General features: G+C 39.8%; 1 pseudogene; it reads left to right on the forward strand.

Annotated features, from left to right (window-relative positions):
* Positions 1–1790: 1790 nt before the first annotated feature.
* Positions 1791–2251, forward strand: LOC132430649 (large ribosomal subunit protein P1 pseudogene; annotated as a pseudogene).
* The last annotated feature ends 12909 nt before the right edge of the window (positions 2252–15160 follow it).

The following is a 15160-nucleotide window of genomic DNA, read 5'->3' on the forward strand; positions in this document are numbered from 1 at the left end:
TGGGTGCACTCAATTTTGTTTCCAGCAAAAGTTGTATCATGGACTCATCATGCAAGGTTGACAGTCCAGAAAATAACTTGTTTTGATGAGCAGCCCATCTTTCACATCTCATCAGTCCTCTTGAGCCTTTACGGAATGCTGTTGAACCACTGTGAACACAACCAGTAGCAGGTTCCCGGTGACACATTTTTTGTATGTGTGTAGGAGAGAAGGAAGATTCAGGCATAGAATAAATTCAGCCCTCCTCCATGTTTTTCAGACCAACAACGGGGGGGTCCACTTAACTCCCACTGTTGTCTCTCTAACAATGAGTGGGGGAGAAGTTCTTCCTTTCTATGATAAAAGTTCTAATCAAAGAAGTACTTTGAGAGTAGGCCTAAATATAAATATTAGGGATTTCTGTTTTTGCCCTGTACCAATATGCATATTCTATTAGTAAATGAATAACAAAAACATATTTTATTTTTTAAAGTTTATAATTTTTTAATGGTAACTTTTATATATATTTTTAATTAATTTATTTATTTTTGGCTGCATTGGGTCTTCGTTGTTGCATGTGGGCTTCTCATTGTGGTGGCTTCTCTTGTTGTGGAAGACGGGCTCTAGGCACACGGTCTTCAGCAGTTGTGGCATGTGGGCTCAATAGTTGTGGCTCGTGGGCTCTAGAGCTCAGGCTCACTAGTTGTGGTGCATGGGCTTAGTTGCTCCATGGCATGTGGGATCTTCCCCGACCAGGGCTCGAACTCGTGTCCCCTGCATTGGCAGGGGGATTCTTAACCACTGTGCCATCAAGGAAGTCCCCAAAAACATACTGTAGAAGGGTAAAGTTACCAACCCTTGGGGAGGAAAGTGACTTGGATAATGAAAATGCCACCAGGCACTTAACTCCAGCAGCTCTGGCAGGGACAATTGTAATATAATTTATCACCAGAAAGCACACTAAGATGCAGAATACATAATCATCTTATCAGGAAGCTGAGAACAGTGGCAAAACTCATTTGAATTAAGAACCAAAAAATGTTATTAGTCTCAAGGAAATTATAAGTGTGAAACAATCAGTAAAATGGAGATAAATGCTAACAGCCCTTCAAGAGGTAATGTTAATTTGGGGGGGGGGGATTCAAGTCTGTAACTATCAAAGGGTTAAAAATGTACCACAACTTTAAGAGTAAGAATGGCTTGTTAGGGATGTATACATACTTGAAAGAGAATAAAATTTTCTACTTTGCTTTCTTTCAGAGAACTATGTATTTTCATATCACTACTATAAAAATCAAATTATTTCCGTTTGCTGAGAGCCTAAAAGTACCTCACCCAGGGTCTAAACTTCATTCAGTGCACAGCGTTTAGGTTTTCTCCGCTATTATCAAATTTTCTCTTGTTTTTAAGGGACTCTGTGTTATGTATAAACCACACTATGCTCTTTTTTCGACTGAACTGGGAGCTACGCTAAAAATGTAATATCTGGCACACTTTAATAGCACTGGATCCTTTTCAACCATTTTCACATATGCTTTTGCAAGAGACTAGCCCTGGGCAGGGGAAGAAAGAGCAGTCTTTTTTGTCCCATGCATTCTCCAGGAAGAATTTCTTAATAAATGCTTCACCCCACAGGGCTTGCAGCATCTCTCAATGGTCCAGCCTAGCACTAGGTGAGCGCCCGCGGGCACAGCGTGAACAAACCAGCTCCCTTTCCTTTCTCTCCTCAGTGCAGACAAGCCAGGATGTAATTTCCAAAATGAACCGTTCTACAAAACAACAAAAATAAGCAAAGGAGCTTTTCCTCAGCTTCCGCTAAGGTGCTCGGTCCTTCCGAGGAAGCTAAGGCCGCGTTGGGGTGAGGCCCTCACTTCATCCGGCGACTAGCACTGCGCCCGACAGACCCTGCCTAGCCCTCGCCTGCACCATGGCCTCCGTCTCGGAGCTCGCCTGCATCTACTCGGCCCTCATCCTACACGACGATGAGGTGACGGTCACGGAGGATAAGATCAATGCCCTCATTAAAGCAGCCCGTGTAAATGTTGAACCTTTCTGGCCAGGCTTGTTTGCAAAGGCTTTGGCCAATGTCAGCATCGGGAGCCTCATCTGCAATGTCGGGGCAGGTGGACCTGCCCCAGCAGCTGGTGCTACACCAGCAGGAGGTCCTGCCCCCTCCACTACTGCTGACCCAGCTGAGGAGAAGAAAGTAGAGGCAAAGAAAGAAGAATCTGAAGAGTCTGATGATGACATGGGCTTTGGTCTTTTTGACTAAACCTTGAGTAGCACGTTCAATAAAAAGCTGAGTTCTTTAAAAAAAAATAATAATAATAAGCAAAGGCAAAACTATAAAGATGAATGATATTAGTATAAAGTGGAAGTGTCCAATCTAGGACATCTGAAGCCTGCAAAGAAACAATGGTGGCAAAGGAGAAAAAACATAAGAGTTAAGCTAACTCATCTTGCTATAAAGTCTTTTGCTATAAAGGTTTTTTTGGTCTTACACTGGATATTTGTGCTTGGATATGGTATGTATACTGAAGACCCTCCATTTTGGTTGTAATGTGTTTTTGTTTTATTTTGTTTTGTTTTATTGAATTATTTTATTTTATTTTTTATACAGCAGGTTATTAGTTATCTGTTTTATACATATTAGTTTATACATGTCAATCCCAGTCCTCAATTCATCCCACCACCTCCCCTCCCCACTTTCCCCTCTTGGTGTCCATACATTTGTTCTCTACATCTGTGTCTCTATTTCTGCCTTGCAAACTGGTTCATCTGTACCACTTTTCTAGATTCCACATATATGCGTTAATATACGATATTTGTTTTTCTCTTCTGACTTACTTCACTCTGTATGACAGTCTCTAGGTCCATCCACGTCTCTACAAAGGACCCAGTTTTGTTCCTTTTTATGGCTGAGTAATATTCCATTGTATATATGTACCACATCTTCTTTATCCATTCGTCTGTCGATGGGCATTTAGGTTGCTTCCATGACCTGGCTATTGTAAACAGTGCTGCAGTGAACACTGGGGTGCATGTGTCTTTTTGAATTATGGTTTTCTCTGGGTGTATGCCCAGTAGTGGGATTGCTGGGTCATATGGTAATTCTATTTTTAGTTCTTTAAGGAACCTCCATACTGTTCTCCATAGTGGCTGTTATCAACTTACATTCCCACCAACAGTGCAAGAGGGTTCCCTTTTCTCCACACCCTCTCCAGCATTTGTTGTTTGTAGATTTTCTGATGATGCCCATTCTGACTGGTGTGAGGTGATGCCTCACTGTAGTTTTGATTTGCATTTCTCTAATAATTAGTGATGTTGAGCAGTTTTTCATGTGTTTCTTGGCCATCTGTATGTCTTCTTTGGAGAAATGTCTATTTAGGTCTTCTGCCCATTTTTTGATTGGGTTGTTTTTTTTTTAATATTGAGCTGCACAAGCTGTTTATATATTTTGAAGATTAAGCCTTTGTCTGTTGATTCGTTTGCAAATATTTTCTCCCATTCTGAGTGTTGTCTTTTTGTTTTATTTAGAGTTTCCTTTGCTGGTAATGTGTTTGTTTTAATGTGTAAAACGTGACTAGTAACTCCTACTTTATAGGACTGTTATAAGAATTATAATTTGTGAGCAAATGTGAGGCATTTTTTAACCTGTTGAAGCAGTTTTGATCTAGAACACCATGTTATACACTGTTACAGTTGGCAGGGCCTTGCAGGGATGTGCAATGCCCCTGTTGTTAGTTCAGAGCTCCTGAATCCATTCAATCACAACACTATCTGTGACATCTCCAGTGAGTGCTGCTTTGTGTCCGAGAATCTGGCCATGACTCACACGTAATAAATTAAAAAACCAAAAAGTTTTACGTGGTCCAACAGCCCTATGCCTTTTAAAGGCACACTGTCCCCCAAGATCTTGCCCCTCCCATCTCTATCCAATTTTCTATTTCTCTCTTAAATGAGATTTTCGTGTTTGCTTCATTTGGATAGCACTGATGTCAGGCTCCTATAACCCACTGAAGCCAGCCAGTCCCTCCCTGGTTTAAGTGTCTCAATTCTAGACACAACTCCTTTCCCCTTTCCTATTCTTCCCATAAGGGAGGTGTTCTTGTCAAATGAGTGTAGTTTCCCAATATCTCAAGCATTTAAAAATAATCCTATATATGCATATATTATACGCAAAAATTCACGCCATCGTATTGCCTGAGATCCATCCTGTGAACGCAGCCAGGCATGTTAGGTCCCACAAGTCACCACCGCGGCCAACGCAAAGCCTCATTAAGGGCGTAAAGAAGGACTGAGAGAGACAACCCTCACCCTCTCCACTGGGAAGTAGGGTTAAGTCAGAGAGTAGAGCAGGAGAGCCAGGAAAAAGCCTCCTGCAGTCTGGGCCTTGCATCAAATATGAGGCAGTGATGGTCTACCCCAGAGGGAGGGGCAGGAGAGCTGAGAGGGACCCACAACGAGATGCAGGAAACTTAAGACCTTTTGTGTCTAAGGGTGAGGAGAACTGACCAAAATTCTCCAACACGCCATACCCCACACTACCTCTTTTACGCACAATGACCAGCATTCAATAAAAAAATATTACACTATGCATGAAAAAGCAAGAAAACACATTGTCAAGAATCAACAGTCAATAGATGAAAACCCAGGCATGGAACAGATGTTAAATGATCAGACTGGGACTTTAAAGTAACCATTCCTATCGGCCAGCAGCAGAATAGGATCGACAGCCCTCTCATTATTCAAGCAGTGGTTCTCAAAGTGTGCTTGGAAGATCAGCAGCAGCAGTAGCTCCAGGGAACTTATGGGAAATGCAAATTTGGGGCCTCACGCTATACCCACAGAATCTTGGAAGGGGGCTCAGCAATTTGGGGTTTAACAAGCCTGCCAGGTGATTGTGGTACATGCTAAAACTTAAGAACCACTATACTAAAAAAACTGAATTCACTACCGTAAATAAAGACAACATAGGGTTCAGCTATCTCCACTCGTTAATTCCATTAAATATTTAGAATGAAATAATAGCAATGCAACATGGACATTTTCAGAAAACAAAGGAAAGTGGAACAGTTTTGAACTCATTTCAGGAGACCAGCCTAAGCCTGATACCAACCTGAGAGAGACATTATAGGAGAAGAAAACTATAGACCAATATCCCTCATGAACTCATATATTCAAAATGTTAGCAAAATATTAGATAATTTAATCTAACAATGTATAAAAAAGATAATACATCATGACCAATGAGATTTATCCCAGGAATGCTAAGTTGGATTGACAATAGAAAATCAACCGTGCATATTAACAAAATGAAAGAGAAATGTTATATGATCCATTTAATAGATGCAGACAAAGCATTTGACAAAAATTTATACCCATTAATGTTAAGGATTTCCCATCAAAGTAGGAGTAGAAGAGAAATCATAAAATTTAATCAAAGGAGTCTACAAAAAACCAATGCTAACTTCCTACTCAATTGTGGAACATTAGTCATAAAGCTTCTGGAACAGTGCTTGGTACAAAGTAAGCACTACAAAAGAGTTTACAAAAATAAAGAATTACACAGGTCTCTATTTTGCCTTGCCAGAAATGCTACAAGTAACTACATGTTGTGAAAATTTATGATATAATATTAACTTTCATCCTGCCAAAAATTAGATGTTCAGTAGATGTTCTTTTTTTGTTGTTGTTCTTGGATCCCTACATTTTTAAAAAATTCTCATTATATTTGGTTTTGAAATTTAATCATGTTCTAAACACTTTAGTACAGGAAAAGAGAGATTTTTTTGGTCATAAAATTATTTTTAAACATTATTACTCTTTTCTTCCTTTCTAAAGAATGGATAATGCCTTCCTATTTTCACTGACTGAAAAGCTTTACAGCAAAAATACAAGTTTCTGATGGTGTGACTGTGTGCGTTTCTGAGAGAGGGTGAGCCTGTATGTATTTTATGTGTTCTGCGCGTCAGGGTCCCTTTCATCTTGTCCTAGTTTATGTGTCCACCTGAATGCAGCTGGGACTTTACTTGCAGCATCAGATGTCACTAAAGCACAGGCATTTGGTGGTGGCACAGTAGTTCCAACTGGACCTTAGTGTCCCATAATGTTTCCCAATACAGACATTAAAAAATCAAAAACCAATTTAAAGAAGTGCAATATCTCTCTGCTTCTCTTTAGGTGCCGGAAGGGTAAGAGGTTTTCTTTCTTAAGAAGTTATCTTAAGAGTTATGAATTACTCCTAACTCCTATTTCACATTCACTGAACTTCAGTTCTCTCATCAGAAGGAAAAAGAAACCCACCTTTATCCGTAATAATTTATATCCTCCCTACAGCCCTGTGATATGATACTAATATTACCCCCATTTTATGGATAAGCAGACTGAGTCAACATGAGATTAGGCAATTTAAAGTGCCGTAGCTAGTAAGTGGTAAAGTTTTGAACCCAGGTAGACTGACTCCAGACTTCTAGCTCTTCAACAACTCATGTACTGCCACTCAAATTGAAATCATTTGATTAAAGTCTTTATTAAATCATAGGTTTCACAAAGCCACCAACTATTTACCTGGCTCCCAGGGCATAGAATAGATACCTAAGAAATAGATGAATGAATGAACCATATCATGTAGCTATTCTTATCCCTGATTTACAAATGAGGAGACTGAGATTAAAGAAGCCAAAATAGTCTTCTCAAAATCAAGCAAATACAGAGTACATCCAGGATTTGAATCTAAACCACTCTGACTCCAAATCTTTTCCTCATTCCCTTTATAGCACAGCACACTAACTCTTCTTTAGAATTCTGGAAACCTCCTGATAATTAGTTGACCGCAAAAAAGCACTGGGGAGAATTTGTCCTTTTGAGGGGTTGTATATGACACCACTTTTGTCATGAGGCCTTTATAAAAGAAGGCAATCAACATCACCTGCTGGTGACGGCAGTAGCCTTGAGGTCCCTGATGATGATGATACCTATGATGAAGAATTAGTAATGGGATGGGGGGAGAGAGCAAAGTTCTACCCCTGGGACATAATATTTTTAACCTCAATTAGTCCATTAGGCATTATGTACACAAACTTTGATATGTTCCGTAAAACAGATCTGCTACATTAATGGTCAGACATTATCTGGGCAAGTGATAAATTCATTTAATTCAGTAATAAAACAACAGATATTGACTCTGAACTGTCATTGACATAGCACTACAGGACTTCCCTGGTGGCGCTGTGGTTAAGAATCCACCTGCCGATGCAGGGGACACGGGTTTGAGCCCTGGTCCGGGAAGATACCATATGCCGTGGAGTGACTAAGCCCGTGCGCCACAACTACTGAAGCCTGCACGCCGAGAGCCCGTGCTCCGCAACAAGATAAACTACCAAAATGAGAAGCCCACGCACCGCAACTAAGAGTAGCCCCTGCTCACCGCAACTAGAGAAAGCCCGTGAGCAGCAACGAAGACCCAATGCAGCCAAAAATAAATAAAATTTTAAAAAAAGAAATAGCATGCACAATCTAGTTTACAGTTGTTTATTTTTAAGAAATTTTAAACTTTTCACTAACCACTTTGACACTACATGAAATATCCTTAATACAAAAAAGGGTAAAATAAATTTAAGATAGACAGGCTGGACTGAAAGATATCAGTACAATCATAATAAAATATATAAAGGAAGTAAATCAGATTTACTTGTATTCTTTACGGATTCAGAGGTAAAAATGAAAATTCATATTTTAGCACATAGCTAATTATTAGTCTAATAAGAAGAACATTCATGTCACCAACAACAAAGTCAAAAAGACATTCTCTTAATGGTGATGTTCAATGTAGTTCTTTCCTGTTACGTCCAATTGTTTTCTTCTTAAAGAAGGAAACTAAAAAGAACTGGAAAAGCAGTTACCATTCAGAGTCAGCTGCAGGCATAGCCACAGGGTCTATGCACGTAAATAATGGTCTGATGCTGTCCAGACAGGCTGATGACTCATTCCCAGACTTGCTCTCTAGATAGAATCGTAATTACCGGAAAATTTCACAACTTTCTGCCTCAGACTAAGAAATCACCCAAGTATGTTTAATGAACAAATAAAACATTTGCTTTGCGAGTTTGAGTGATTCAATCTAATGCTTCAATCTTCTGATCAGTAAAAGACTAAAATACCTTCCACTAACTCTTAAAGTAGCAAGAAAAGGAAGTGGCATCAGAAAGATGTGTGCTGACAAAATAACCTGTGACTCAAGGCCAAACTAAAGTACATTGTCCTTACTTTCTCTCCTTTCCTTCCTTGCTTCCTTTATTCACTCATTCAACAAATATTTACTGAGCACCTATCATGAGCAAGGTCAAGTGTGTGGCTATGTCTACTGTGCTCTCAGCACGCATCAGGAAGCTAGGACACCATACTGAAATATGGTGGTACACGGTGGACGACGTTATTCTTTCCACTTATGTTTAGCCTATCAACAACTGTGATTAAGTGGGGTTGCTTGAAGAGAGCTTCTAGCTGGGTAATCAGATAAGACATCTGAGACCCTTCTTGCCTCTCCTCAAGACCAGCAATCCATTTACAACTCCTTTTTAAAAAATATACTAGCCTTCTGCTTCTCTTTGTTTTCCTCTTAACTAGAATGGAGATATTCCATTATGCAACATTTCAATAATATATTTATGTCCTTATATTTTGATCTCATGGGTCTTGCAAAATACCAGTCTTGGATAAACCCACTTATTGATTCTCTACTTGCTTATATTCATTGTTGGCATTCCAATACCTTTTTTTTCCCCCATATAATTCTGCAGTCACATTACTCAGCAGTGACTGTTTTAAACCTTTTCCATTTTCCTGGAGCTTCCATCCCTGCTACTTTCCACATTGTCCTTGGTGTTAGTAGTTCATATTACCTAGTCTCTCAGAGGGAAAGTAGGTGCCACCAGGTAACATTTCCTCCATCTCTAAATCACCAAACATCCCTTCTCTCTTCACCCATCTCCACCCTCTCTTTTGGCAAGAGAGGAGATGGTCCTCCTCCCTGTATAATTCAAAATCTGCCAGCTGTGACTGAGAGGCTACCCTCTCCCACCTTCCCAGGAACTTTACACAATCAAAAATTTTTTTCTCTGCAATAGTTTCTAATTTTCCCTTAAGCCTGAATATTGTCAATTGCTTTTAAGCTCTCTCAAGCCTCTCTCAGAGAAAAAAACTAAAACTCTTACCTCATCACTCATTCCCCTTCAGCTACAACAGGCTTGTCAACAACATTGTGCATATTTTGCTGTTTCCAATTCTCATTTCATCATCACCAGTCAGCACTCTAATTTGGCTTGAACGCCCACCACTTCCACCGAACAGCTTTCATCAAGGTCCCTAGTGACCTCCATGTTACTAAATGGAATTTTTCTTTTAGGTTTTCATCTTATTTGATTTCTCAGTAGCATCTGACGATGTTGAATGTATCTCCTTCTTAAGACACTTTCTTCTCTTGATGTGCTATAGCACATTCTCCTGGCTTTCCCCCTATGTTTGGCCATAGCTTCTTGGTGTCCTTTACACGCTCTTTCTCTTCTACCCTGGAAGTAATTCTTGGCTTTCCTCCGGACCAAACCTAGGCTCTTTTCTGCTTTCACGCTTCCCCCTAAGCAATTCCATGGTTTAGTTACCAACTATATGTCTAGATTGGACGTAAATCTCACGTACCTCCTAAGATATCTCCCAACTGCCTCCTTATTTTTTCTTGGTCAGCATCCCACCTAGACTCAACTACACCTCTACTTCAAGTTGAATATGGAGGTTAACTTGGGTGTTAAAGGTTGAGGAGAATTTTACCAGGTGGAATAGAGAAGTAGAGGAAATTATTCCAGATATTGAAAATGGCAAAACAAAGGCATAAATTCATAAGAAAAGATCAAGGTGAATTTTGAAATTGGTAAGTAACCTGCTTGACATGAGCACAAGCTTTAAAAATAGGGTCACAGAGGCACTGGGCTGTCAGATAAGGAGCCCAGTCCCCACTCAAAAGATAAGAGTATTCCTATGATGGTTTTCAGTGAGGGTCATATGGTATCAAAACAGTGGTTAAGATGACAAACCTCAGGGCCTTATGCAGGGTGGCTTTAGGGAAAGAGACTGTAGAAGCTGGAACATGAAATTGGGATATAACTATTTTAGGTTTCCTGTTTTGGGGTGATAAAGGCCTCAATCAAGATGACAATGACAGGGCTTCCCTGGTGGTGCAGTGGCTAAGAATCTGCCTGTCAATGCAGGGGACACGGGTTCGAGCTCTGGCCCAGGAAGATCCCACATGCCGTGGAGCAACTAAGCCCATGCGCCACAACTACTGAGCCTGCACTCTAGAGCCTGCAAGCCACAACTACTGAGCCCATGTGCCACAACTACTGAAGCCCTTGTGCCCAGAGCCTGTGCTCCACAACAAGAGAAGCCACGACAATGAGAAGCCCGCGCACTGCAACGAAGAGTAGCCCCCGCTCACCGCAACTAAAGAAAACACGTGCACAGCAACGAAGACCCAACACAGCCAAAAATAAATAAATAAGTAAATAAATAATTTATTAAAAAAAAAAAGCTGACAATGACAACTGGAAGAATGGGCCCAGAAAACATACTGAAAGACAGCAACAAAATGTGATACATGGAACATGCAGCAGATGAAAATTCAGGCTGAAAACTCTCTTGAAGGTTGAAGGTAATCACAAAAAGGGAGTCACTATTTAACGCTTAGAAGGCGATTTGAAAACACGGATCTAGCATCTTGGAAAGAGGCCTGGGGTGTTCTTATTAATTTAAAAGTCACACTCCAAGAGACGGGAGCTGAAAATTTCACAGCTGACTTTTCCAAAGAGAAGCATAAGTAGAGAAATGGAAGAGAAGAAAGTCAAGGCTAAAATCTTGGGAGGTATATAAAATGTTAAGGAAGGAAACAAACAAACAAACAAAAGACAAGCAAAGATGAATGTAATTTGTGCAGGGCCAGAGAAGCCAAGGAAAGGAAGCACGTCAAGAATGCTTCTGAGGAGCCACAGGGAGAGGAAAGGACATCGCAAATTCCCTTGCAAGGGATTAGGAAGAGATTGATGAAAGCAGCTCGGTCTTTGAAGAATGTTGTGGTTAAAGGAAGAAAAAAGTTACAAGATACTAGTCTAAGGAGAGAGTCAAACCGGTGAAAAGTTTATGTTTTTGCTTGCTTACTTTAGGCTAAGGAAAACCTGACAGCACATTTATACAGTGTGGAGGGGCAATTGGAGAGGTTTTGGCAAAAATAGCTCAGTTGTGAGGACCTGAGAATGAGGTACTCGGGAGTCTGGATGAGATAAAGTTTTAGGGCACTGTTGGAAAAGAAAGATAAGGGAGGAATCAGATCACCTGCAGTTATTCATCTCCTAAAATGGCCACGTACAAAACAGAAAAGAGGGGCTGCCAAGATAGTTTTTTAACATTTCTTTTGAAAAGTGATTAATGAGTTTTGCCCAAACGATTGTTGTATCTGTTATGTTTAGAAAAGTCTGACCCTGGGAAGGCAAATAGGTTTAATCTGTCACGTCAATTCCAATTGATTAGTAAACCTGCAGTGCTATTGGAAAGGATTATGAAACCTGCTCTAGCTCAGTAGGAGAGTGCCCTGTGATTGATTAGCAATGTCTACTTTGGGCCAAGCATAGAGGGTTGATATATTTGCTAACTCTGGAACCATAACTATTAGTTATTTAGTCTAATCTTCTGATGTACAGATCAGAAGCAAGACAGCATTTAGATATTCATCACAGGTTTATAGGAAAGTAGAAATGTTAGGCAAAGTCATCCACTTGAAGATTCCTTAGCTGAAAGACGTGGACTTTGGAACCCAGGTTTTGAAAGCTGCAGAATTCAAGCAGAAATACCAGACCTCATTCATTTTTCTAAACTGTTTCAGAGTTCAAGTCTGTTTCTTCCTCCCAAATTCATCTGGAATTGGCTTGTAACACATTTGAACTTTACATTTAAAAAATATACATACAACCAAAATTTGCACCACTATCCAAGACTGGTTGTCTGATATTCTCTTCAGTAGAAAGAATACTATTCTGGATCAAAAAGCTTTCAAAAGGTACTCTTTACAGTGGGATGAAGCAAGAGAGAATGACAGAGAGGGAGGAGAGCAGCAGCATCTCTGTGTAGCGAGAGGTCTCTGCAGATGAGGAAGGGCTGGTGGAAGCACCATGACAAAACACCTTCTATAGTGCCAGCCCCTATCGTGTAAATATTGGTCAGGGGCCCTGGGAAGAAGGCAGGGTATGGTTGGGACAACACAGTCCTGTTCATTTGCTTCAATGTCTCAATTTAACTGGAGGTAGAAGTTAGCTATAGAAAAGAAAATCAGAAGGTCCATCATTTTAGTAAAGATATGTTACTAAGAATATAAATATTGATGTATTTCTTGAGTATAGTTAACTTTTTGGTTAGCACTGTTGAAACTAAGCTCTATACTTAATAGTTGCATTCTTGTTTTCTATACTTGTGTTATAAAATTCCTCTGCTATTATGTAGTACATTGTTCATGTGAAGCTGTTTTTAAAGGAAACACAGTTCTGTCTTGATAAATATCAGGAAACTACCAGATGTTTCCTACTGTCTAAGCCAAACCAGCCAACAGTATGATCATGCTGTCCCTGACATAGTCATGAACTGTATACCACCCATGGCCTCCCCTGTAATACAGAGTTCAATGCTCTGGCACACAGCAAAATGTGCAATTTAAATAGTTAGAAAACAAAATGAAACAAAAACAAGAGGAACATCATTCTAATGTTATTTTACCTTTCTTACCTAAAAAATGCTATTTTTTTCTATTCAAATTCTTAATCCATAGAAGAATAGACTTCCTTTCTAATATCTTCCAAAAATAGAACAGAATTTATATTTTTTCTCTTCTGAAAGTGGAGAGTTATTTAAGAGATTAGAGAGAGAAAAAGCTAACTTGTTCTTTAAGAATAATATATTAAGAAAGGCTAGTTGTTAAGCAAGTTTCTTATTTTAATAACCCAGGCTGAACCCTTGCTCAGCCTGCATTCTAGCCTTGGGGCTATCTGGACAGGGGAGAGATAGGGAGGGAATACAGGGTTTCAGACAGAGTAAATGGCATATGTAATGACTAGGAGACAGAAAAGCTTAAGGCATACTTAGCTATCAGCCAGCGGTCCCCTGGATAGGTATATACAGAAAAACAATGGGAGGAAAATATAACATGGTGGATTCAAAATGTGTGGTGTGGCACTTTGAAGCCAAGCTGAGTAGTTTCTACTTCTATCAGCAGATAATATAGGGCCATTGAAGGCTTTTGAAAAAGGAAGTGTATTATTGGATCACTAGTGAGATTCCTCATGAAGAGGCGTAGAGAGAGAAGTGTGAAAGGCAGGGGTCATGGCATGTCTGTGTATAAGAGCCTGGAAAGAGTTGCTAATAAAGAAGCTGGAAAAGCTCCAAGAGGCAGAGGCAGCTGGAGGAGCATGACGGGTGAGATTTCAAGATCAAAGGAGGAAAGTGAGTGTAAAGCAGATTCCAATGATAGAGAAGGTCACAAGGGATGAGAATTTAAATGCCCTGGATTTGGCAGTTGGGAAGTCATGTAGAGATACAAGCAGCTCATGCAGCTCAATATCAAAAAAACAAACAACCCAATCCAAAAATGGGCAGAAGACCTAAATAGACATTTCTCCAAAGAAGACATACAGATTGCCAGCACACACATGAAAGAATGCTCAACATCACTAATCATTAGAGAAATGCAAATCAAAACTACAATGAGGTATCACCTCACACCAGTCAGAATGGCCATCATCAAAAAATCTAGAAACAATAAATGCTGGAGAGGGTGTGGAGAAAAGAGAACTCTCTTGCACTTTTGGTGGGAATGTAAATTGATACAGCCACTATGGAGAACAGTATGGAGGTTCCTTAAAAAACTACAAATAGAACTACCATATGACCCAGCAATCCCATTACTGGGCATATACCCTGAGAAAACCATAATTCAAAAAGAGTCATGTACCACAATGTTCATTGCAGCTCTATTTACAATAGCCAGGACATGGAAGCAACCTAAGTGTCCATCAACAGATGAATGGATAAAGAAGATGTGGCACATATATACAATGGAATATTACTCAGCCATAAAAAGAAACGAAATTGAGTTATTTGTAGTGAGGTGGATGGACCTAGAGACTGTCATACAGAGTGAAGTAAGTCAGAAAGAGAAAAACAAATACCGTATGCTAACACATATATATTGAATCTAAAAAAAAAAAAAGGTTCTGAAGAACCTAGGGGCAGGACAGGAATAAAGATGTAGACATAGAGAATGGACTTGAGGACATGGGGGGGGAGGGTAAGCTGGGACGAAGTGAGAGTGGCATGGACTAATATATACTACCAAATGTAAAATAGCTAGCTAGTGGGAAGCAGCCACAAAGCACAGGGAGATCAGCTCAGTGCTTTGAGACCACCTAGAGGGGTGGGATAGAGAGGGTGGGAGGGAGACACAAGAGGGAGGAGATATGGGGATATATGTATATGTACAGCTGATTCACTTTGTTATACAGCAGAAACTAACACACCATTGTAAAGCAATTATACTCCAATAAAGATGTTTAAAAAAAGATAACCAACAAGTACCTGTTAAAAAAAAAAGTGAATTGGAAAGGAATGACCTTCTATGCAACATTTCAGGTATCCAGTTAAACTTGTGATTCATTATGGTCTACCTAGAGTAAAAGTCACAGGTGAGCCTGGAGGATAGGAGCTGAGTTTACACCTTTCTTCTGATTTGAATTGAGAAAGCATAAGATTTGTCTAGTGCCCAGAGAAGGTTCAATGCCTGGCAGTTTTGATTCGACATAGGGAAGTTGTTTCATCTTGAATTTTCAGAACAAGTATGTGTATGGAAGAGAAGACTTTGGGCTTATCAAAGTAGTTTTTCTTTCACTTTTCACAAGTTGCACTTATTTTCATAAAACAGAAACAGATTTCAAAAAAAAGAAAGTCATGTGGAGAAAGTGGTTAGTGAGAATGGAAGTGAAATTGCAAGATTTCGAAGATTACTCAAAGAATGAGAAATTAGTAAGGAATGGAGTCAGGCAATGATACAGGCAATGCTCTAAAATGTGGGAAATTGAATAAAAGCATGGAGAGT

The sequence above is a fragment of the Delphinus delphis genome, chromosome 9 (genome assembly GCF_949987515.2).
Source record: "Delphinus delphis chromosome 9, mDelDel1.2, whole genome shotgun sequence".
NCBI classification, from domain to species: domain Eukaryota; kingdom Metazoa; phylum Chordata; class Mammalia; order Artiodactyla; family Delphinidae; genus Delphinus; species Delphinus delphis.